The following is a 26,551-nucleotide window of genomic DNA, read 5'->3' as shown; positions in this document are numbered from 1 at the left end:
GTTTGTTTGAATTTGTAGATAGACTTAGAGAGAATCGGGAATTTCATATTATTCAGTCTTTTTATCCAAGGACAAGATGTGTCTTTCCATTTAATCAAGTCTTTCTTATATCCTTCAGTAGAATGTTAAAGTTTACCTGTTAAAATAGGCTTTTCAAAAAATTTCAGGACCTGTTCCTTAGTTTCTTCTTCCTTAGTCTGCCTTTTGCTTATGTTGTTTTGCTTCTTATTTTTAAATCATCTATGCTTAGGGGTTGTCTCATTTTTTTTTTTCAGTTTTGAATGGGGGCAACTGTTTGCTGAAGTGTGATGTGTGAAGAGGTGGAAAGAAATGAACTCAAGCATCTCAGAAGTTTCAATTCAGGTTTGTATAATATCATTCTCTCTCTAAATTGCTAATATCTCTCTCCTGAGGCCATTTCTATCAATTTATGGTGTTCTCTCCATTGCCAGCTTTGGAATGAACAGAAGATCAGTATGATTCAGTGAAATGTCTTGAGTTAGAAGTGTTCTGTGGCGATCTAGTAGTTAATTTCTGCTCAACTGACTGACCAGCATCTTTAGTTACTTGTTGTTTGTCTTTCTCATATTGAAGCAATCTCCAGAAAATAAAGATGATATACTGGTATAATTTTCTTCTTTACTTCAGTTCCACTTTTGTTCTGTGTTATGGATGTGATGAAATTTTGGGGTGATGGTGGGGTTCAGAGCTGATGGGCAAGAAAGAATTCTCGAAGATGTCTTTGGTGTAAAAAGATGATTTTATTAAAGCACAGGGACAGGACCCATGGGCAGAAAGAACTGCACTGGGGTTGTGAAGAGTGACTGATTATATACCTTCAGGTTGGGAAGAGGTTAGGGACAGCGTAAGTCTCTAAGGAATTTTGGAAGCAAGGTTTCCAGGACCTTGAGGGGCTAGCTGTTGTTAGGAAAACATCATTTATTACTACTTAGTAAAGCCTCAGTCATGAACCTTTCAGATGTGTAAACAGTAAAACTTCAGTCATGAGACCCTTCAGATGTATATCAGGGGTCATATGCTTGGAGTACAATTGCCAACATATACTTGGTGGTTAAAGATAAAGGGGGTTTTCAAAGGAATTTTTATGTGTTCGGGGAGACTTACAGGATCCTGGGGTGTTAGGATAATGTTAAGCCAAGATTCCCTTTTGTCCCTAGAAAAGTGTCATCATCTAAGCAGCTGAGCTCCTAGAGGAAGGTCACTCTACCTGTTTCAAGGATTTGTCAATGGGTTGTAGTCAGTAAGGGAATTTAGTTTTTCATTTTCCTTTGTTTCCCACATCACCATGGCAAGGAATTAAACCCCCTTAACATCTTGATAAGGGTGATATTAGGGCTCTAGGGAAAGGAGTGTATAGGCTTCTGGAAATTAGGGTATAGATGACATTGCCTTTTTCTTGCAGTTTACTAAATTATACATAAACTGAAAGAGATTCCTGTCCTGCATGATTGTGGTCTGTATCAGTCAGCCATTTGTTTTCTTTACTTACCTTTGTTTATGGGCAGTCAGGAGTGTCAGAGGAATATCATACATATCCTACCTGGGGGTGGGTGCTTTTAGTATGTACTTTGCCCTCAGCTTGCCCCATGCTTCCTCATCAGAGCTGTTTCCAAAAGGGGTTATTTTTTTGCTGCTTTCACTATCTGCCGCAGGCCTAAATCAAATATTTAGGGCTTGAGACCTGTGAAAGCAAGCATTGATTCATAGTCTTGCATTTTTTTTTTCCCTTTGGTTACAATTTCATTGAAACTGAAAGATATTCTTTCCAGTGTGTGTCAGATGATTCTGATGCATATGCAGGATTGAGAACCACAAAGCAATATAGAGAAGAATCTCTGAGAGGGACGTACATAATGCTCTCTAAATGTATTGACCTCAGAAAACTTTTTCTGCAGCACAGCTATTAACAACTCTCCTAATTCAGTAGGAGTACCTGTTTGGTGAATTTGGCTTTGGCTAAATATGTAAATTAGCCCAGATTCATTTATTGGTAAAAGCCTCCCTTAACACTTAAAGAAAAAAAAAAAAAACTTTTGCTAAAAAAAACCAAAAACTTTTTTTGAGACCTTTAAAGAACCCATAGAAACTTGCAAATACAGTATAGAAAGGTCCTGTATGCCCTACATCCAGCTGTTCCAAATGGTTAACACCTTACATGACTATAGTACTATACCCAAACCAGGATGTTAAGTTGGTACAATTTACAAACCTCATTCAGATTTTGACACATTTTACACACATTCATGTGTGTATGTGTGTGTGTGCATGTGTATGTCCACATAGTTCTATGCAGTTTTACCACATGTACAGATTCATGGAACTACCACTGCAATTAAGATTCAGAACTGTTCCATCATCACAAATTAATACTAATATACTAATGTTCTCCCTCTTGTCCCTAATGCTTGGCAACCATTAATTTGTTTTCTGTCTTGATATGAAAAAGTTATACAGATGGTTATATAAATGGAATTATATAGTATGTAACCTTTTGAGAGTGGCCTGTTTTCACTCAGCAAAATAACCTTAACGTCCATCCAAGTTGTACCTGTACTAATAGCTGTCTTTTTATTGCTGGGTAGTATTCCAGTGTGTTAATCACTGATCTGTGACTATGCTATAGGAGAATAAAACTGGGTGGAAAGCAAACAGGACTTCCAGTGGCCAGGACCTCCCATAGGGACAGAAGAAGGAATTACAAGGTCTTTCTCTGTAAAATTTGAAAGTTTAATAGTATCAATAGAAAATGCTTATGTGATGCTTACTATGTACCAGGAATATACAAATTATTATTTATGTATGTAATCTTGCTACAATATTTTTTTTTTTTTTAGAGAGAGAGAGAGTGCACACATTACAGCAGGGGAGGGGGCAGAGGGAGGGGGAAAGAGAGAATCTTAAGCAGGCTCCACACCCATCACAGGTTCCACGACCCTTGATATCATGACCTGAAAGGAAATCAAGAGTCTGATGCTTAACAGATTGAGCCACTTAGGCAGCCCTCTTGCTATAATCTTGAATTGGTACAATTATTATGTTTTTCTAACAAATGGAGAAACTGAGGTACAGAGAGGTTAAGTAACCTGTCCAAGTTCACACAAATGGTAATTGACAAAGCCAGGTTTTAAACTTGGCTGTCTGGCTTGAGTCCATGTTTTTAACTGCTCTACTGTACCACTCTCTACCATACTTTACCACCTAAAAAAGCACCTTCTTTGTCTATATTCAAGACTACACACAAAGGCTCAGGGAAGCAGCAGAGAAAAAATAAGTATAACCTGCAGACAAAGTGGTTGTTCATCTATTGAGGAAAACTAAGAATTTCATCTTATCTAGCAGTGGTGCCCCCTGAATCCACTTGTAACTCATGTCTGAGTAACTTTGTCAAGGTTTATAGCTTAATAAGACCACTGGGTGGAGCTTAGCCCCTGGGTCATATCCATCATATTCAGGGGTATGATGAGAAATGGCTTAGTAAATTTATATTTTGGTTAAGTTCAGGATGATCTATTACCATTAAAGATTTCTTTTACCTTTCCAACTTCTTGTATATTTATCATTCCCTGTTTTCCTGTAGTCAGCAGCAATAAAGAGCCTTTTAAATCAGTCAACGTAAGAAGGGAAGAGAAACTGAAGAGATTTACTCCTAAGCCTCCTTGAGCATAACCCAAAGGGACATTTATAGGATTTGAGCATTGTAGAGGATGAAAGCAGGGATTTGAAGTCTGTGATAGGCTTGGTTTGACTCCCACTTTTGTCACTTACTGGCTTTGTGACCTTATGCAAGTTGCTTAATACCTCTAATCCTCATTTTTCATATCTACAAAATGTGGCTGTTATCTTACTACATCATAGAATTATTGTAAGGCTTAAATGAGATATTGTTTATCAAATACTTAGCATACTTACTGGTGTGCAGTAGCCATTCAAATAATAATAATTGTGATTGCTATAATTAGAATAAATTAGTTTTAGTTGGAATTCCAATGAAATATAATGATATTAAAGATTTTACAATAGGTATTCACACATCCAGTTATGTCCATCTTTGAGGAAAAAAATCTTCTTTCATGGGTTTCATGTAATCATTCCAGTTTTCTCTTGTCATTTTCCTCCCTAAATCAGTTCCTGGTAAACACCTACCTGCCTGCATCATTACTATATCTTCAGTCTTTCAAGATCATTTTGAATTTTTATCCATTTCTTTAAAGAGCCAGTACTCTACCCAATCTGTTTTCTTACCAAAAGACTATGCAATAAAAACTTTTCTTTAGTAATATTGAATACAACTGGATCATTTCCAGAACCCAGTTGCCCATTTCTATGTAAAATAGGGATTTACAAACTATTTCCAGTGTGGAATGCTTTTTATACAACCTCTTCTAGTTTTAGCCCCAGAGTATTAATAGGGTTCACAGAAAACAGGTTAGTGATATTTTGACGTGGTTTCTAAAAATGTTCTTTTGGTTAGGAAGTTTATTCTTAGGAATTGCTTGTAAAAGTTTAAGAGAGCATGAGATGTGAGAAGTGAAAGGCAACGAAGAGCATATCAGATGACATCTACTTAAAACATTTGCACCACATCCCATAAAAAATGAAATTTGAGGAGAGTAAAAATATTTCACGTAATATTTCCCTTCAAATATCACCACTATTTACAACTTCAGGTAAAATATCATGATGTTAGATTTGCTGAATTTGTTATTAACTCCCATCAGCCGGTCTTGCTTTAAGGAAAAACATCTCTTTAAATCCAATAAAAAAGATTTCGGGAATAAGATGCATTACTTATAATTATTTAAGTATAATTCAAGTTTTAATAGAGTTCTTCACTTTTTGGATTGAAAAACAAAGAAAAGCACAAAGACAAGTAAGTCACGTAAATTTTTTGCTGTTATTTCTGTCTGGGTTCAGGGTGCAAGGAAAGCATTCCAAAAATATAATATACTTTTAAATATTGGAAGAATTGGATTTTCTTAGCCTAATTATCATGTCAGCGGGTTGCCAATTAATTGTTTGATATTCCTTTATGCAAAGTCTACAGCTGTATTTAATTAAGGTGAAGAGTTAGAGAAAGAACATAGCTATTTTTTAAAAATCTGTATAGATGATGAGGTTTAAGAAAATGAATTCAGTTTTGTAACTGAATCTATACTAAGCAGCACATGGTAATTTATCAGAAAATTTCTCTAGTTTAGGGAAATCCCTGGTTGATTTTCTAGACAATGGTTTTAGAAATAAGTCTTTTGAAATATGTTTAGGTTTGTTTAGCTTGTGTTATTAAATATTCTCACAAGTCTAATAGTGAAAAAGAATAACTTGACAAGACCCAACAAAAAAAAATGCTATATCTTAAATTACATGTTGGAAGAAGTATTATCCCAACAATTTGATTTTCATTTCATTTTCATGAGGAAGCAAGAGATCAGAAATGATACCTCAATTACCATAATAATTTTATGTGAAAAGAGTATATTTAGTTTTTTTTATTTGATGCAGAAACACTAATTTGATATTAAATATGGCTTAAATCTCTGTATTGTTCTAATATTTTTAGTAAACAAAAAGTATTTGTGTATAGTAAAGAGCAGTTGAGTCAGAGTTTTGTTACTCAGGGTAGATTAATTTCCATCCACCAAAAATGCATCATGTGATATTTTTTAAAAATACCAGAATTTATTGATGTTTAAGATTTTCTTCTTGGCATGTCTTCTCTATCTAACAACCTGCTTTGTGGTAGTGATCTGGAGGGTAACTTGTACCTAAGGAAAGGTAGAAGAAAGAGTACTGGGTGGCATTCCTTATCTAATTTTTGGATCTGTCTTGATAGTCTCAACTTAAAATCATATCATTTATAAAACAATATATAGGATGAATGACAAACTTAAGAAAACTTGTAAAAGAGTGAAAGAGGCAATTCCAAAAAATATTTTTATATGTATATTAGCCTTTTGGCTAATAAATATGAAAAATCTCACCTTCACTACGAATAAAAGAGATGAAAATTAAAATAATGATGAGATACTGATGTTTACCTGTTTTGTTGGCAAAATTAAAATTTAAAAGTTGCTATCATTCTTCCATAATGTGAAGAAAATTCCATGTCAGATACTGCAAGTGGAAAGGTTTGTACATATTTCCTGGAGTATTATTTGGCAGTAGTTAATAAAAACCTTAAAAAATGTGCATATTCCTTGCTGCAGCTGGGTGGCTCAGTTGGTTAAGCTGCCAACTCTTGATTTTAGCTCAGGTCATGATCTCATGGTTTGGTTTGTGAGATCGAGCCCCACGTTGGGCTCTGCCCTGACAGCACTGAGCCTGCTTGGGATTCTCTCCTCATCTCTCTGTCCCTCCCCTACTCTCTCTCTCTCTCTCTCAAAAATAACTAAATGAGCAAGGAAAATATTTTCAAAATGTGCATATTTCTGGGGTGCCTGCATTGCTCAGTTGGTTGAACTTCTTTCTTTGACTCAGGTTATGATTTTGTGGTTCATGAATTCAAGCCCCTTGTCAGGCTTGGTGTGGACAACTCAGAGCCTAGAGCCTTCTTCAGATTCTGTGTCTCCCTCTCTCTCTGCCTTTCCTGGTTCTCTCTCTCTCTCTCTCTCTTTCTCTCAAAAAAAATTTAAAAAATTAATTGAAAATGTGCATATTCTTGTTGTTTAACATAGTGTTGGAGTTCTAGCATCAGCAATCAGACAACAAAAGGAAATCAAAGACATCAAAATTGGCAAAGATGAAGTCAAGCTTTCACTTTTTGCAGATGATATGGTATTATACATGGAAAACCCAATAGACTCCAACAAAAGTCTACTAGAACCGCTACATGAATTCAGCAACGTCACAGGATATAAAATCAATGTACAGAAATCAGTTGCCATTCTTATACACTAATAATGAAGCAACATAAAGACAAATAAAGAAACTAATCCCATTCATAATTGCACCAAGAATCATAAAATACCTAGGAATCAACCCAACCAAAGATGTAAAAGATCTGTATGCTGAAAACTATAGAAAGCTTATGAAGGTAATTGAAGAAGATATAAAGAAATGGAAAGACATTCCCTACTAATGGATTGGAAGAATAAATATTGTCAAAATGTCAATACTACCCAAAGCTATCTACACATTCAATGCAATCTCAATCAAAATTGAACCAGCATTCTTCTCAAAGCTAGAACAAGCAATCCTAAAATTTGTATAGAACCACAAAATACCCCGAATAGCCAAAGTAATATTGAAGAAGACAAAAGTGGGAGGCATCACTTTAGCCTCTACTACATCCAAGACTTTAGCCTCTACTACAAAGCTGTCATCATCAAGACAGCATGGTATTGGCACAAAAACAGACACATAGACCAATGGAATAGAATAGATACCCTAGAACTAGACCCACAAAAGTATGGCCAACTCATCTTTGACAAAGCAAGAAAGCATATCCAATGGAAAAAAGACAGTCTCTTTAACAAATGGTGCTGGGAGAAGTGGACAGCAACATGCAGAAGAATGAAACTATACCACTTTCTTACACCATTCACAAAAATAAACTCGAAATGGATAAAGGACCTGAATGTGAGACAGGAAGCCATCAAAACCCTAGAGGAGACAGCTGGCAACAACCTCTCTGACTTCAGCTGCAGCAGTTTCTTACTTGACATATCTCCAAAGGCAAGGGAATTAAAACCAAAAATGAACTATTTGGACCTCATGAAGATAAAAAGCTTCTGCACTGAAAAGGAAGTAATCAGCAAAACTAAAAGGCAACTGACGGAATGGGAAAAGTTATTTACAAATGACATATCAGAAAAAGGGCTAGTATCCAAAATCTATAAAGAACTCACCAAACTCCACACCTGAAAAACAAATAATCCAGTGAAGAAATGGGCAGAAAACATGAATAGACACTTCTCTAAAGAAGACATCCGGATGGCCAACAGACATATGAAAAGATGTTCAATGTCACTCCTCATCAGGGAAATACAAATCAAAACCACACTCAGATATCACCTCACACCAGTCAGAGTGGCTAAAATGAACAAATCAGGAGACTATAGATGCTGGAGAGGATGTGGAGAAACGGGAACCCTCTTGCACTGTTGGTGGGAATGCAAACTGGTGCAGCCGCACTGGAAAACAGTGTGGAGGTTCCTTAAAAAATTAAAAATAGATCTACCCTATGACCCAGCAATAGCACTGCTAGGAATGTACCCAAGGGATACAGGAGTGCTGATGCATAGGGGCACTTGTACCCCAATGTTTATAGCAGCACTTTCAACAATAGCCAAATTATGGAAAGAGCCAAAATGTCCATCAACTGACGAATGGATAAAGAAATTGTGGTTTATATACACAATGGAACACTATGTGGCAATGAGAAAAAATGAAATCTGGCCTTTTTAGCAACATGGATGGAACTGGAGAGTGTTATGCTAAGTGAAATAAGTCATACAGAGAAAGACAGATACCATATGTTTTCACTCTTATGTGGATCCTGGAAACTTAACAGAAGACCATGGGGGAGTGGAAGGAGAAAAAAAAAAAGTTAGAGAGGGAGGGAGCCAAAGCATAAGAGACTTTTAAAAACTGAGAACAAACTGAGGGTTGATGGGGGGTGGGAGGGAGGGAAGGGTGGGTGATGTGTATTGAGGAGGGCACCTGTTGGAATGAGCACTGTGTGTTGTACAGAAACCAATTTGACAATAAATTTCATATTTAAAAAAATGTGTATATTCCTTGACCTAGCAAATATTCAAGGAATTTATCTAAGAAAATAACAGCAAAACCAATTATAAGCATATTAATTTGAGGACACCTGGGTGGCTCAATCGGTTGAGCATCCAACTTAGGCTCAGGTCATGATCTAGCAATTAATGAGTTTGAGTCCTGGGTTGGGCTCTGTGCTGACAGCTCAGATCTAGAGCCTGCTTCAAATTCTGTATCTCCCTCTCTCTCTTCCCGCCCCCTTCCCCCACTCACGCTCTGTATCTCTCTCAAAATTAAATAAAAATATTTTTAAAAATTTAAAAAAGATGAGTACTTGGGTGGCTCAGTCAGTTAAGCATCTGACTTCGGCTCAGGCCATGATCTTGTGTTTTTTGAGTTTGAGCCCTGCTTTGGGCTCTGTGCTGACAGCTCAGAACCTGGAGCCTGTTTCGGATTCTGTGTCTCCCCCTCTCTCTGCCCCTCCCATGCTCATGCTCCGTCTCTGTCTCTTGATAATAAATATGAAAAATAATTTTTTTAATTAGAAAAAAGAATATTAATATCAGTATTGCTTATAATACGAAAATGTCAAAAACAATTTTAATGTCCAGAAAAAGGGATTCAATTTATATGTTTACTTTATTCAGACAGTTGAATAATATGAAGGCATTTAAGATAATATTACAGTTCTGTACTGACATTGAAAGTTAACTACGATAAGTTGTTTAATGAAAACGGTGTCAAAAATATGGAAATACGTGCATATATATGTAAATTATATATAGTACACAAAAATTCTGATACTAGTTATCTATATGTAATGGGGTGTAGGTAATTTATATTCATAATTTTGGGGATTCTAAATTTTATATAATGGTCACAACTTACTGTTGTGATCAGAAGAAAATATAGTGGAAGAAAAAGAACATGTTAGAATTATAGACAACTATGTGGAGCTGTAGAGTCAGAAAACAAAGAATTATGAAGGCACATATTTGAGCTATGCAGTATTGGAGACTATTTTTAAAAATAATGTATTAAAATAATTCACATAGTTTATGACCCTTCATAGTGGTCACCTTAAGTCCAAACACAAATTCTAATAATGTTGACGCTAAATGTTAGAGATGATCTACTTTCTCATTTCATAGGTAAGAAATCTTGGGCTCATTGTATCTACTTATTACCCAAGGTCATACAATAGGTAAGTAGTGGGAAGTTCAGAAAACCATCTGCTTTCCCTTTCAATTTTTTGTGCAATTAACAGTTACTATAAAACCAAGTTTCTCTAACACTTCTGACTTTCAATGGTTACATTTCCCTTTAATACTCAAATAACGTAACTTCAGCCTTCATTCCCTCAAGTAACTTCACTAATCTCTGCCTAGTTTCCTTTTCCAAGTATTTCTGAGAAACCTAGAAAATACTTGGTTATATGTTCCAAAAGTGTGTCTGCTTGTCACTTTCTTAGAGCAAGTGCTTTAGACTTTTCCACTGGTCATACTGTGCTGTCTTACAACCACTTCTCCATGTTGCTGCCACTTATCCCAATCCACATTACATTAAAAATTAACACATAACACCAAAAAGTAAACCCCTAAAACAGAGCTAATATCTGACTCTTATGCTTAACAAAATTTTAGTGATGATTTGGGAATAGAAGGAAATTATCAGACAAAAAAAGGAAATTTTAAAACTAGCTATCAGAGATTCATTGTCTATGCCTCTGCACAAAGATTCCTTAAATGGTAGTCCTTCCTTATGCCATACACATTGCAAATGCCAACTTATTTCCCTTTGGGAGAGTCCCCTTGACCCCCTCCTTTAAAGATGACGCTAGAGTTCCCATTTTTCTTGGGGATTAGAGAAAAAATGAATATCTTTCTCTCTTCCTGTCAAAGGCCTATTGTTTTCCCAGTGAGAAAGTTGAAAAACTCAATTACTCCAAGATATAGTCCATCATTGCCACAACTGGTCTAGTCACCATGTTCCAGATAAAACCATTATAATAGCGTATTTCTCAGTTTGGATTATTCATTTATATGTGAAGTATGTGAATTTCCCTCTGCAAATGGACAAAAAAGTTTTTTTAAGTTTACTTATTTTGAGAGAGAGCAAGTGTGAGCAGGGGAGGGGCAGAGAGAGAGAATCAGAGACAGCCTTCTTGCACTGTCAGCAAAAAGCCCAATGTAGGGCTCAATTTCACGAACTCTGACATCATGACCTGATCATAACCAACTGAGTCACTCAGGTGCCCCCAAATAATTTTTGATTGCAGGACCTAAACCATCCTTTCAACTGCCTTTCTCTCTCTTTGCTTCAGCTTGTCTTTCACTGTTTTCTAGTGTTCTACTTTATCTCTAGTTTTGTCTGGCTTCACTCCCCCTTCTCTTTTCACATGTTCTCTTACTTTTAATTCCCTGGACAGATGATTAAGTCAGTTAGACTTACCTACTCCTTTTCCATATTTTTTTTTTTTTTTGCAAAGTTAAGTCTACTGCAATCTGTAAAGATGAATTGGAAGTCTCAGGAGGATTGTTTTTAATTTTAATTTGGGTAAGATAAATTTACCCATTAATCTAGTTATAAAAATCCTAGCTGAGAAAATGGCTATCCAGCATAGATTACTGTTTTCATAAAGATACAAAATACATTAACAGCATCACCCTCAGTGGCAGACAATGCCTGAAAACTTCAAACATCCCCAGTATACACATCAGAATAAATTTTGATGTTGAACATAGTTTATACCTTTTTTACATTCTTCACTTTAAGATTTCAAGTTATCTTGTTAGTAATTGACAAGATGTTTTCTGTAGTTGCTAAACCCTTGAGACAAGTCTATAACTTTCTATTTTAAACAATACTGAAGTGAAAGGAACCCAGCATTTCTCCTGTCTACTCTCTCTCCCATTTTATATTCCCACCAGCAGTATATGAGTGATCCATTTCTCTATATATTTTCCAATACTTATTATCTCTCTTCATGATTCTAGCCATTCTAGAGGGTGTGAAATGATATCTCAAAATGGTTTTGATTTGAATTTCCTTGATTTTTATTTGATTTGAATGTCAATGGTACTGAACCAGATCTAAAAGAAGATATAGAATTATTGATTATTGATTGACTTTTCAAGGTGAAGAAGAAAGATTAGAAAATATGCTCCCTTTTAATAATAATAAACATGAATTACAAAGCCAAAAATGGTTTGAATAACCCCCCTTTTAAAAAATACTGTGTCAGTACTGTTTACATGGCTAATTAAAAGTTGGGAATAACTGAAAGTCTGCACTCAGGACAAATCTTTATTTTCTTTTCCTCCATACCATTTTCATTTTTTCCTTAAGTTGAAGGATCTATTGCTTGGAAATCTCCCTAGACAGAAGAGAGCTGAGTAACATACCCCTCTTCTTTCTCCCTCTACTTTTTGTGCACCACTGGTGTACATTAGTTTTTTCTTGCTGCTGTAACAAATTATTACACGTTTAGCAGCTTAAAATAACACAAATTTATTATCTTACATTTCTGTAGGTCAAAAGTACAGTATGGGTCTCCTTAAGCTAAAATCAAGGTGTCAGCAAAGCTGGGTTCCCTTCTGGAGGCTCCAGGAGAACACTGTTTCTTTGCCCATTTAGGTTGTTGACAGAATGCAATTACTCATGGTCATAGGATGATATCTCCATTTCCTTGGCTGGCTGTCAGCTCAGGACTGTTCCCAGCTTCTAGAAGCCACTCATGTGTCTTGGTTGACAAACCCTTTCCTTCTTATTCAGAGCCAACAACTCCTCTGCCTTCCTTTTCCACTTTTATTTTTTAGTTTTTTAGCTTTATTGAAGTATAATTGACAAAAAATTGTACAATTTTTAAAGTTTACCTCATGGTGATTTGATATATGTATATATTGTGAAAGGATTCCCATTTTCTAGATAATTAATATATCCATTACCTCACGTAGTTATTTAGTTACTTATTGTTTGCTAAAAACATTTAGGTTATACCCTCTTAGCAAACTTCAATTCTACAATACAGTGTTATCAGCACTTTTTTTTTCATGAAATTGTTTTTTTCTCTTTTTGTATAGGTCCCCTATTTTAACCTATCTTTTGTTTCTCTACCTACGTTATAGTATTCTGTAGGCTTTGTTTGTTTTATGTCTTGTGTAAGGATCTGTATTTCTCCCTTAAAAAGTTATTAATTGCATGCTTACTTCATCCTGGAGAATGGTAGAGAGGAGAGAGGTTTGCACTGTGGTTGGTGATAATTCTTTCAATGAAAGTTCCCATTTCAATATAGGTTGTTTATTTGGGTCCATCACAGCAATTTCTGACTTCTCTGATATTTTAGGTGATTTCCCACCCCCACCATACTCCCATCAGTTGCTTAAGTAGCTCTGGGCTAAAGGAGAGGGAGGTCAGAGATTTACCATTTTGTTGGTTAGTATCTTTCCAATATACCATGTCAGTGAAAAACTCATTCTGAGAAGCAATATTTAAGGAGTAATTACCCACACAACTCTACTGGGTCTACTGCTCAGCTGGTTATTATAAGGAACTCTGCTTCAGCAATTCTTTGCTGGGGGAATATTTAATGTCAGAGCTTTAATGGCCTTGTAGTCATGAGTCCATTATGTTACTGTTCTGTCAGTTAGCTTTTGCAATTTTTCCACACAACCTTTTCCTGCCTGCCCTAGTAGTGTTGTGTTAAGAGGACTAGTTGTAGCAACTACCACTTTGATGACATAACCAGTGTGATGGTTAATTTTATGTGTCAACTTTACTGGGTCATGAGGTGCCCTGATATTTGATCCAACATTATTCTTGGTGTGCCAGTGAGAGCATTTTGGGATGAGATTCACATTTGAATTGGTAGACTGAGCAAAGCAGATTTCTCTCTCTAATGTGATTGGGCCTTACCCAATCAGTTAAAGGATGAGATTAGAACAAAAAGACTGACTGTCCCAGAAGTAAGAGGGAGTTCCTTCTGCCTCACTGCCTTGGAGCTAGAACATCATTTTTCTCCTGCCTTTGGATTGAAACTGGAATATCAACTCTTATCTGGATCTCAAGCCTGCTGGCCTTTGGACTGGAATTGCACCATCATCTCTCCTAGTTCTCAAGCCTTTGCACTTGGACTGACACTATGCCAATGGCTCTTCTTGGTCTCCAGCTTGCTGACTGAAGGCCTTGGGACTTGTCAGCCTCTAAATTTTTAAGACAATTCCTTATAATAAATCTCTTTGTGTGTGTAATATACATATATATTTTTATTTTTATTTATTTGTATATACATATATACATATATTACATACACGTACATACATACACAAATATAAAATCTCCTATTGGTTCTGTTTCTCTGCAGAACCCTGACTACTATAGCCAGTATACTCATTTCTCTTTATGGTAACTCCTCTCCCCACCGCCACCTTGGGAAAACTTTTTTTTTTTTCTCTCATAACTCTTATGCAACCTATAACCACCCTTCTGACAGACGCTAATTTCAGTGAGTCTTGGAGGTACACTATCCCCCACCCTTCTAAGGAATGTTTTACTTTGTATATATGTTAAGGCTCTAGTCTCTCTACCACTACATAAGGAGTAGCCCTCCACTCACTATTTATTTTGCATTTTCTAAGCAATTCCAGTTGTGAAAGCAATATTTGGTCCTCCCTTATGTCTTCTGGCATCATAATTGGAAGCCAACTCTGATTTAGCTGGCATGTTTTCTCACTGAAAAAGAATAAATGTTTATTTTTCACATTTTTTTATTTTCACATGTTTTTATTTTCACATGTTTCATCATTGCCTTGCTTTCTTCTCTGGCAGTGCCTCTGCTACACATACAAATGAGAAAACTGGTTTTGGAGTTCAACAGAACTAAATTCAAGGCCAAGATATGTGAGGTACCTTATTTTCTTTCAAAGTCAGTGGTTCATTAATAAATGGGGATAATAATAGCACCTGGCTCATAAATTTGTACTGAATAAACAAGACAATATATATAATGCTTAGCACAAAGTCTTTGCCACATAGTAAATAATCAATAAATTTTAACTATAATTAGTACTAATAGTATTATTATTCAGTAGACTAAGGCTATCAATCAATGAAATTCTGTCCCTTTTACTAGATTGTTTCTTTATCTCTAAGATATATTTATTAGTCCTATATATGAAATGATTCTCTGGGAAATCTAGCTCATTTTTTACATCTATCTACAGAGAATACATATATTTATTGACACGATTTGGAATAGGTTTTTAGTAAACAAAGCTAATCTTTTAGAACCTCTGATGAATCACGTTAAAAAACAGGAAGAGTTATTTATGGTGCTAGGAGAAGCAATATTTCTTTTAAAGTACATGCTTAAGATTTTCTACATGAAAATTCTGATAAAATATGAGGAAATTGCAAATTCAATTTTCCAAAATTGACAACTGTATTGTTAAGTATCATAAAACAACCCCTGTCCTTGAGTTTCTAAGCAAAGAAAGAGTTATTAATGATGTTATATTCTAGTTGTTCAAGTAGATCTTTGCTTGCATTTTGACAAAAGTCAACACTTATGCATGGATAAGCTTTCAAAGTTTTTTTTCTTTTTTTTAATGTTTATTTTTGACAGACAGAGAGTGAGAGAGAGAGAGAGAGAGAGCGAGCATGAGTGGGGGAGGGGCAGAGAGAGAAGGAGACACAGAATCCGAAGCAGGCTCCAGGCTCTGAGCTGTCAGCACAGAGCCCGACGCAGGGCTCCAACTCACAGACCGCGAGATCATGACCTGCACCAAAGTCGGACGCTCAACCAACTGAGCCAACCAGGGGCCCCAAAAGTTTTTTCTATATACACACACATGTGTCCACAGTATTGAATAGAAATCAAAATGGAACAAATTTTGATGCTGATCATCATTCATACTTTTTTTTTTTTTTTTTTTACTTTCTTCACTCTAAAATGACCCAGACCTGGGATTCAAATACTGTGTCTCTAGTTATCAGTTACATCATCTTAGGCAAGGGAATCACTTTTAAAACAAGGGTATAGTTATGGATCATGTCTGCATGTCCATATTCTTTATACTATTTATTTACTTTTGCAGTTAAATTGTGCACATATACATATAGTAAAAGAGGTCATATTTTTAAACTGAGTATATTGTGGGGCACTTGTTAGAGGGCAGGTCTTTAGCAAAAAGACAAGATAATTAGAAATTAGTAGCTCACATATTTCTAGACTTCTGGGTTCAAATATGTTTCCAATTGTTATTCAAAAAAAAAATCAGTTTGACTGTAACAGCCCCCAAACCATGATTTTGTCTGCTTACATGAAAATACAGGAATGTTGTGATAGATCATCCTCAGGCAAGTAACATACCTGTTGAACAAAACATTTTCATGAATATTTCACAAGAGATACATTGTCTCTCAAAATATATTTTCTACTATCAATTATCAATTCTGACTAAAGAATGTAACTAGTAGGTCTTATTTACTGTGACCCACTAAGATGACTGGGTAGGGTAAGTGGCATTGTGGTTTTTATCTGTGGATTCTTGCCATTCTCAGGGTTGTGCTGGACCATGGCAAATCAAGACAGCTGAATACATTATTCCTATTCTATTATCCAGTGTGTGTCACTGTGCAGATATAGCTTAATAATAGTAACAGCAACATATTTTCTCTATATCCTCTAATACTTACATGATGAGTATATTCTATTTCACAGAAGTATTCAATTTTATTGAATATACTAGGAGGAAATGAATCTTTTCCTAGAAGCTGGGACTTAGGATATTTTCCAAAGTTTCTAGAATATAAATCTATGTAGACATTTGCGTGCAAATTGAATATTTCCAGATTAGAAGTATGTCAGAGAAACAAGTCCCATCAAATATCACTTTGGCCTTTTCCCCCTTTAACCAGCTCTCTGCAAGTGATAAGCTTTTAGTAAAGGGAAATTTTGACATTTAGAGAGAAACATTCATGGTGATACCTAGTGTGGAGAGGAAGAGTGTTCCAGGCAGTAATTATTATCTAATTTAGTGAGATAGTTCTGGCTTATTTTATATGACTGCATTTATGAGAATGTACACAGGCATTCTGACATGCTGTTTCATATTTGTCAGTCTCTCTAAAAGTCACAATATTCTTGTAATTTCTCTGTAGTAACATTTCTTTCAACCTTGTTGGCCCTCGGATCTGCATATGCAATTTTTGTTAGAACTACTGCATAAGCTTTAATAAAAAGTCATAAGGTTTCCTCAATATCATGAGGAAATAGCATCATTTTGAATCTAGAAAATATATCGGTACAAGAAAATCCTCCATACTCCTGCTGTAGGTTTTACCTACTCCAGCAGTTAACATAAACTTGAATGCCTGGAATCTGTAGAAAAGAATAGTTGTTTGGCAGACACTTGATCCTGCTCTGATTGTGTGAACTTGGCAAGTTTTAACCTCTGAGTGCCAGGAATAGCTTATTAGTCTGCTTCGTGTGAGTCTGTTAAGAAGATGAACTTTAGCCAAAAACATCTTACATCTATTATTATTGATATAACAAAATCCCAGTATTATTTGTATGAGTAGTAGAATCATACAGGGAGAATAAAGTAATATTGTTTAGTGAGTGATTATGTTTTGTAACTTAAAATTTAAGTCTTAACTAATAACACTTGTTTTCATATTTGCATGGGGAGAACATACTATATATATTTTATTATTTTAGCCTTGCCATCCCAGGTACAGCAGACAAGTTAACTGGTGGACACCCCCAGGTGTCATTACTTCTTCAGGTACAGGGCCACAAGGGATCTCACTCAAACTTCCTGTCCTTCTTGGCATCATATGTGCATGCCAGTAACTCCAAACTACAGAAAGAGGGATGGATGGGCTGGGGAAGTCTGTGTTCACACAAACATAGAGGTGTCAGAATCCTGTGGGCAGGAAGTTGGTGAGAAGCAATGAGTGAATTAATTGGTCTTTCTTAACTGGCAGGCAGATTCCCTTGAAATGGTCCCAGGATTTGACTTCTTAGCACAACTTGGGGCACAGGGAGGGACGTGTGAGGGAAACAAGGAGTAGCTGGTGTCTATCCATCTCCAAAACAAAGTACCTAACTCCCCTGAGATCAGATCTCACAGGAACTCAAAGTGTCATAGAGACTTCAAAATTGCAGGGACTCCTTAGCCATGTCATTCAGGGCAGGGAATGAGGACATACAATATCGATGTGTGTTTTGAACATAGATCTGGAAATTGTGTCAAATTATTTCCTGACAAATCTAGGCTTGAAACCTCACAATAATTTTGCCTACTTCACTTTCACACACACCCCAACTGAATCAATTGCTAAGCCTCTTCTTATATTTTCTTTATATTCTCAAGCCCATTTCTTTCCTTTGAGGGATCCTAGACTTTGTCTCATTTTAAATTCCAATTTGGCCATCTACTAATTGCATAACCTTGGGAAAATACTTAATCTTTCTAAATCTCAATTTCTTTGTAAAATTTAGATAATAAGATGGTTGTGCTTCTGTATATCCCACAAAATGTAGCCAGGCTTTTATTCTGCGCAAATTTGTTAAATTAATGAGTGTCTTTCTACCCAAATTAAAAAAAAAATGACTCATCTTAATTTGGTACTGTGGCCCTAGGATTATTAACCAATGTCATTACAGACTTTTACTACTTGGCCTTAAATGTTGCCCTGCTTGCTATAACATTTTGCATGGCTTTCAATTTATCCTTTCTTTTTTTTTTTTTTTAAAGAGGCAACAACCATCACAGCTGCAATTATTTTTATTGCATACTTACTAGGTATCCAGCAGAGTTAGAAGTTTTGTAGAATATGGAAGTGTATGCTGCTTTTCCTGTATTTAATGAACTCAGAATCTAATTATGGAGGTAGGAAACAAATAATTTATGCATGAAAATCTTAATAGCAATGCAAAATTGTAGGAAGGATACACAAGAAACTGTTAACAGTAATTACTTGAATGAGGAAGGGGGATTTACTGTTTGTGTATACACTAAGTCATACATTGTTATTGTTCATGTTTCTGTACTGTTATTACATATTTTTTACATGATGTTTTTACATTGAATTCATTAACATGTGATATATAAATATAGTTTATAGCTAAACTCAATTTTTTTAGCACAGAATATAAATGCATTTCCAAGGAGGGAGTGAACACCTTCCCTCATTATTTATATGGAAAAATTTGGGGGTGCCTGGGTGGCTCAGTCAGTTAAGCGTCTGACTTCAGTCATGATCTCACAGTGAGTTTGAGCCCTGTATCGGGCTCTGTACTGACAGCTAAAAGCCTGAAGCCTACTTTTGAGTCTCTCTCTCTCTCTCTCTCTCTCTGCCACTCCCCCACCTGTGCACTTGCTCTCTCTCTCAAAAATAAATATAACTTTAAAAAAATATTAAAAAAAATTTGTGGAGCATTTCACCAATACCATTAATGGGGCTAGACTGTGGGGATGAAAAGGTGAAAAATGTCCTGCGTATTCTGTAAGAAAGTCCTGTACTGGGGCAGGAAGATAGCCAACAAATACAGTAAAATTGAATAGGGACTATAATTAGGGTATGCACATGTGGGTTCAGCTTTCCGCTTTGTCCTGCAAAGTCAATGGCAGCAGAAAGAATTACTCAGGACCCTACACAAGTCAAAAGAGATGAGAGGAAGGCTAAGGGAAGTCTCCCCAAGCTGCTCTCAAGCTCCCATATTTATTAAGCATACATTTTGGGAGACGATATATAATACATCAGTGGGCTACGTGCCAGTAAGAACATATTGAAAATATGCACAAAACCAAGTTAAGGCGTTCCCAAGACTTCAAAAGAGCAGATGTAGAAAACAGGGTAGGAAACAAGATAAAATATTCCATGTGATAACATGATCTAAGGAATTTATGATCACAGACAGGACCTAACCCCTAGAAATACATTAACTAGATAAGATACTTTCCCTAGATATACATGAACTAGATAGGCAAAGTGCAGCCTGCTGTTTTCAGCAAGACCAGAAAGCAGTGTTCTGCTTTGCAATGGGTTCCCTATAATCTCCTAAGCGAGTATATGGCTGATTGATTTTCCACATGCACATGGAATACATGGGAACACATCTGAGAGTCTTATTCATTAAATCACTTAAAATTTTGTGCTGGGCTCTATACTGAATAGAGAGACTCTCCTCTAGAAGTACATTATAAAAGAGCAGTGCAAAATCTTTGATGTAGCTTGGAAAGCCAGCATAAACAAGCAAGACATATTTCACCCTGCCTTACCTAGCCCATATCATTATTCGTCTTAAAAAAAATAATACCCCAGTTCTAGTATGCCAAGAATATTTTGACCAGGTCACCTGATAACCACAGCAGTTTCATCTAAATCCCACAGCTTACTCTTCTGAAAGTCCCTGCTATTGGCTGATTAGCCTCTGAGGAAGATGAAATACATAGATATTACAAATTCCAGGGAGAGAAATTGGGTTTATCTCATGTACTGGATAATTACATTGACAGCTGTTGCAACAGAAATGTTGGTATAATAAAAAAAATTAAGTCCTAGCTAAGAACTTATTTACTTTAGTCAATATCCAGTCCGAAAATGTCTGTTCCAGTGTGACACAAAGATTTAAGCTAGATGAATTGCAATAATTTCTAATGTGTTTTCTCTGAAAATCTAGATACATATATTTTTTAAAAGTTTGCTTTATGTTAGTTTTTATACAACTAATTTGGTTTGACCTATATATGCTGAAAATAAAGAACAATTATGAATTTTTTCCTGTGAGGAAATGATTTCTGAGATTTTCATAGCCTAATCACAGTTCCCCACTGAAAGTATACATTGCACATACTTGCCAGAATATTTTTAGAGGCAGAAGAAGATATACAAGGTACTTCAATTGTATAGTGGTTCAATGTTGAAAATGAAGGTTCTAGTCATTATTCAGTGAGAAACTGTCATAGAGGATGAAAGTTAAAACTTGAAATCAGTTAACTCAGTTCAATACTCAGCTATAGTAAGTTTGTTGTTATTGTTGGTAGTAATCTTCTGCACTCTTTTCTCCTAGAATAAAACCAGCATGCAAAGCTTTAGTTTCATGAATAAAATAGATGAGAATTTATCCAAACCAGTTTTAGTAAGTACACAATGAATTGCAGATAAACAAAAGTCTGGCAACATACTCTGTTTACATAAATTACAGGAACAAGATTTGTGATTCTGTATATTTCATACATGGTATTCAAAGTTTATTAAACCTTCATCAATGCTGTTACCTACAAAATAGGTAAACAAGAACTTCTAGAGATAAATCCCAACCTTGAAAACAGAAACTTTATTATAATTGATCCATGGTGCCCGCTCTTAGAGATGGAAAATGTCACAAGTCTTGGCAAGGATGTGGAGAATTTGGAACCCTTGTGCACTGTTGGTGGGAATGCAAAATTGCACACTTGCTATAGAAAACGGTATGGAGGATCCTCAAAAAATTAAAAATAGAACTACCATAAGATCTACCAACCCCACATCTCTTTCACTTTCAAAAAATTGAAATAAGGATCTGAAAGATATCTTTGTACTCCCAGGTTTATTGCAACATTATTCACAGCAGCTAAGATGTAGAAACAACCTAAATGTACATCAACAAATGAATGGGTAAAGAAGATGTGGTATATACATACAATGGAATATTATTCAGCCTTAAAAAGGAAGGAAGCTCTGCTTAATGCAACAACATAGATAAAGCTTGAAGTAAAATGTTAAGTAAAATAAGTTAGTCATAGAGGACAAATAATGCATGATTACACTTACATGAAGTATCTAAAATAGTCAAACTTCTAGAAGCTAGAGAATAGAATGCTGGTTGCCAGGGGCAAGGAAATGTAGAAAATGGGGAGTTGCTTATCAACAGGTGTAAAGTTTAAGTTATGCAAAATGAATAGTTTCTAGAGATCTGCTGTACAACACTGTGCATATATTTAACAATACTGTATTATACACTTAAAGGTCTGTTAAGAAGGTAGATCTCATTTTAAGTGTTTTTACCATAATATAAAACATTTTAAAAGAGTAGAGAAAAGCAAGTTTTACTCCAAGTCCATTATAGTACCTTTTCATTAATCAGGTTAATGCTATCAGTATTTTTAATCTTAAAAATATATGTGTTCTCTTGTAGGTATCATAACATATCAGACATTTTTCCTGTTGTTTCATATGTTAATCTTAATTGTTTTAGAACTCAAGCTTCTTTTTTTTCCTACTTTGTTGAAATATAATTGACATATTAATTTTAGGTGTACAACATAATGATTTGATACACATATGTATTGTGGAATGATTACTACAGTAAATTTAATGGACATCCATCACCTCACATAGTTACATTTTCTTCTTGTGGTGAAAACTCTTAAGATCTGCTTTCTTAGCAACTTTCAAATTTATAATACAGTATTGTTAACTGTAGTCACTATGCTGTACATTACATACATACATACATACATACCTAGCACTTAGTTATAACTGGAAGTTTTTACCTTTTGACCACCTTCAACCAGGCCTCTTTCTGACTTAAAATGGATCTTATAATAATGGACCAGAATGTTTAGGAATCTCTGTGGCAAGAAATACAAAATTCAGTAATCCAACTGTTTAATTTTACTGAAATGCAGATATCTAAACAAGAAGAATATGAACACAGTAGCATCCATAATTTTGGTTTTTAAGAGCTGAATACCTCTATATTCAGTACCACAGTATCTGAAATAATTTGGACTCAGCCTAAAAGCACACACATAAATAGTTGTCCATAATTTTTATATTGCTAGACCACATGTCTGCTGAATACTGTATGACATTGAACTGTTATATTTCTTTATATTTTCCTGAGGCATATGTGCATTTAGGTTGCCTAAGTAGAAGATAGCATGTTTAAATTATTTACATATATAAATATACATATATTCCATTGCTAAAAGCGTAAGGTATTAAAAAAATCTTTATAATAGGAAGTTACATATCCAGACTAGGTGTGACATCAAACTTGTGAATTTAGAAAAGTAAAACCTATTTTGAAACCAGATTTAAATGTTTGTTGCTTTAAAGTTTTGTCTTAAAAATGTATGTAAGATTTTTAATATTATACTGAAATAACCTAACAAGCTGAATTATATGACAGATATATAACAGCTGGTAGGAAGTGTTTAATTCTACGCAAAAGTAGAATTTATTATTATCTAATATGTGTTTATCTAAAATTGATTAAGACGTGCCAAAAGCTCTGTGCTAAGTTCCTAAGACTTTAGCACTTAGCACTTTGCATGCTGTGTTAGTTAAATGGAATATATTGTGATTCTATAGGTAGAAAGAAGTATAGGAGGCATGGATGAAATCAATGTGCCAGAAGTATTGCTTCACTTTCTATAATAACATAATCTTTGCCTCTTAGCCTCCCATTCCACAAGTTAGTGGAAATTTAAATTTTCATGTTTAGGGTTCCCTAACCTATGGAGATTATGTCATACTTTTAGAGTCTTATGCCATAACAATATTTTAGGTAAGAGTCTGTTTTTCAGATATCTGACTATTCCGATACCACAGAGATGCCCATTATCCCAGCCTAAGTGACTGTCAAGTATTGGGAAAAACACCTGATTTTGTGCCAAATCTGGACACAAACTTTGCAGAGGCTTGAACTCCCGTGCCAGGGGTCACATGCACGCATGCACATACACACATACACACACCAGCAATTCCTCTTCAGGAATTTTTACCTCTTGTACAGTGCTGATAAGAAATAGAACTCAAGGAACCTCAAGAATCTTTCTCTCTCCTCCTCCAGACATTAGAAGTTTTTTTTTTTCCTACTTTCTTGGTTTGTATATATATGGCCATACTTCAGAAGAACCCAGGAATCTCATTTATTCAGTGCAATGTAGCAGTCAGGTGTTTAGGCCCTTGAATCAGGTAAGATCTAAGTTCAAATTCTCACTTCAACCAATTGCTGACTGTATGACTTTAGGCAAGTAATCCTACCTGTCTGGATCCTCATCTTGTAGAGTAAAAAAAAAAAAAAATGCCTACTTCATAGGGATGTTGTAAGGATGAGATAATTCAATGTATGACCAACTTCCTTTTTCACACATTTTCTCACAAAGATCATTCTTCCTTTATAACTATAGTGATGTGTGTGTGTGTGTGTGTGTGTGTGTGTGTGCATCTTTTCTAGGCATAGGAACCTTTTCTTTCTTTGATCCTGATATCTGAATCTGGTTCACACAACCAGGCTGGTCTGTTCAAGCTGTGCTTTCCTCATGTGTGTGGACATGGGGATAAAATTTCAAAAAAAATGTAGTTTTTGCAGGATCCTTATCATTGTCTACCTATAAATTTCCTTCAGGGTATAACCACCCCAAATTGAGCCAAATCAAGTTAAGGATGGTGACCTGAAGTGACAACGTGAGGAGTAAACAAAGAAGTTTCAGAGCCATATGTCAGATCCAGCTGGATAAAAGACCTACTGCCCTGCAAAGTGCAGCTGTAGGTCACAGCTGTAATAGATAAGAGCCTCTTCCACCCTTGCACTGCAACTGCACATTACAGCTACCCAGATGAGAGCTCTACACACCCCTGTGCCATAGCCCCACCACAGCAAGAATACACAAGCAGTTCACATAGGGGATGTCCCTTAAATGCTTGGTGGCCCATAAGGGGCCCATGAGGCTTCTCATATACAAGGCAAATCCTTTAAGACACAAAGAGATAGCTGATTTGCCTAATACATAGGAACAAACACAAAGAAAAAAGCAAAATAAGGAGGCAGAATAATATGCTTCAAATGAATAGATAAGACAAAACCTATGAAAAAGATCTTTACGAAATAGAGATAAGCAATCTACATGAAAAAGAATTTAAAGTGATGGTCATGAAGATTTTCAGTGCACTTGGAAGCATAATGAGTGACCACACTGAGAACTTTGACAAAGAGATAGAAATACAGTTCACCCTTCAATGACTCAGAGGTCAGGGTGCTGACACAGAATTGACAATCTATGTATATCTTTTGACTCCCCAAAAATGTAACTAGTGATAGCACTACTGACCATAAGACTTACCAGTAACAGGAACAATTGATTAACACATATTTTGTATGTTATATGCATTATATACTATATTAGTACAATAAAGCTGGAAAAAAGAAAATTTTATTAAGAAAATGATAAAAAAGAAGAAAATACATTTATAATATCATATAGTTCCTTCACAGTTCAAATCCATATTGTTCAAAAATCAGATATAATAAGAAAGTACCAGACAAGTTACAGAGCTGAAGAATACAATAACTGAACCGAGAACCAGTACACTGGATGAAGATGAAGAAGAGATCTGCAAGCTGGAAGACAAAACAATGGAACTCAGACAAAACAGCATAAAATGAAGAGGAATTCTAAAAGTGAAGATACTTAAGGGATTTTCAGGACAACATCAAGCAGAATAACATTCACATTATAGGGGTGCTGGAAGGAGAAGAGAGGGAGAGCCAAAAAAATTTATTTGAAGAAATGATGCCTAAAAACTTCCCTAATCTGGGAAAGAAAACAGATGTCTAAGTCCAGGAAGCCCAGAGAGTTCCAAATAAGAGAAATCCAAAGAGATCCACATCAAGACACATCATGCTTAAAATGGTAAAAGTTAAAGATAGAATTTTAAAAGCATCAAGAGGAAAACAACTTGTTATGCATAAGGGATACCCTATAAGATTATCAGCAGATTTTTCAGTAGAAACTTTGCAGGTCATAAAGAAGTGGTGTGACAAATTCAAAGGGCTGGAAACAAAAACAAAACAAAATTCTTCTAACCAAGAATTTTCTACTTGGCAAGGCTATCATTTAGAATTGAAGGGGAGATTAAAAGTTTTAAAGACAAACAAAAACAAAAGGAACTCATCTCCAGGGCAACTGTGTGGCTCAGTCAGTTAAGCATCTTATTCTTGATTTTGGCTCTGGTTATAATCTAACAATTAGTGAGAGCAAGCCCTGCTTTGGGCTCCCTGCTGAGAACAGAGAGCCTGCTTGGGATTCTGTCTCTCCCTCTGCTCATCCCCTGCTCATACTCTCTCTCTCTTTCCCTCTCTCTCAAAATATATAAATAAACCTTAAAAAAAGGAAGTCATCATCACTAAACCAGTCTTACAAGAAATGTTAAAGGGATATCTTTAAGCTGAAAAGAAATAGCACTAACTAATAACAAGAAAACATATGAAAGTAAAAATATCACTGGAAATGATACATACATAGTAAATATAGTTTATCAATCACTTATATAGCAAGTATGAAATTTAAAGGACAAAAGTAGTAAAATTAACTAAAACTATAATAATTATATAAGGGATCCATGAAATAAATATTTGGAAATGTGATTCAAAATACAAAATGTAGCAATGGTAGTAAAAATGTAAAGATTTGGAATGTGTTCATATTGAACTTCCTTTCAACTTAAAATATACTGTTAGGGGTGCCTGGGTGGTTCAGTTAGTTAAGCACCTGACTCTTGATTTCTGCTCAGGTCATGATCTAATGGTCATGAGATTGAGCCCCACATTAGGATCTGTGCTGGATGTGGAACCTGTTCAGGATTCACTCTCTCCCTCTCCTTTTCTGCCCCTCCCCTGCTCTCTCTAAAATGTGTTCTCTCTTTCAAGAAAGAAAAAAAGATCAGTCAAATAAAACTGACCTATGTATAGGATGCTACATGGGAACCTCAGTGTAACCACCAAGCAAAACTTTACAGTAATGAGAAAGCCATCAAACCACAAGGG

General features: G+C 35.5%; 1 long non-coding RNA gene across 1 annotated transcript in view; it reads left to right on the top strand.

The window, feature by feature from the left end:
• Positions 1-273: 273 nt before the first annotated feature.
• The window catches only part of LOC131501864 (uncharacterized), a 39,295-nt gene continuing 13,017 nt past the window's right edge, over positions 274-26,551 (top strand). The window contains exon 1 of the long non-coding RNA XR_009256912.1: positions 274-363. This is a non-coding gene — a long non-coding RNA (uncharacterized LOC131501864). The remainder of the gene's footprint in view (positions 364-26,551) is intronic.

Source organism: Neofelis nebulosa, chromosome X (assembly GCF_028018385.1).
Source record: "Neofelis nebulosa isolate mNeoNeb1 chromosome X, mNeoNeb1.pri, whole genome shotgun sequence".
NCBI lineage: Eukaryota > Metazoa > Chordata > Mammalia > Carnivora > Felidae > Neofelis > Neofelis nebulosa.
Note: the sequence above shows the minus strand (reverse complement) of the source record. Positions and strands in the feature narration are given on the sequence as shown.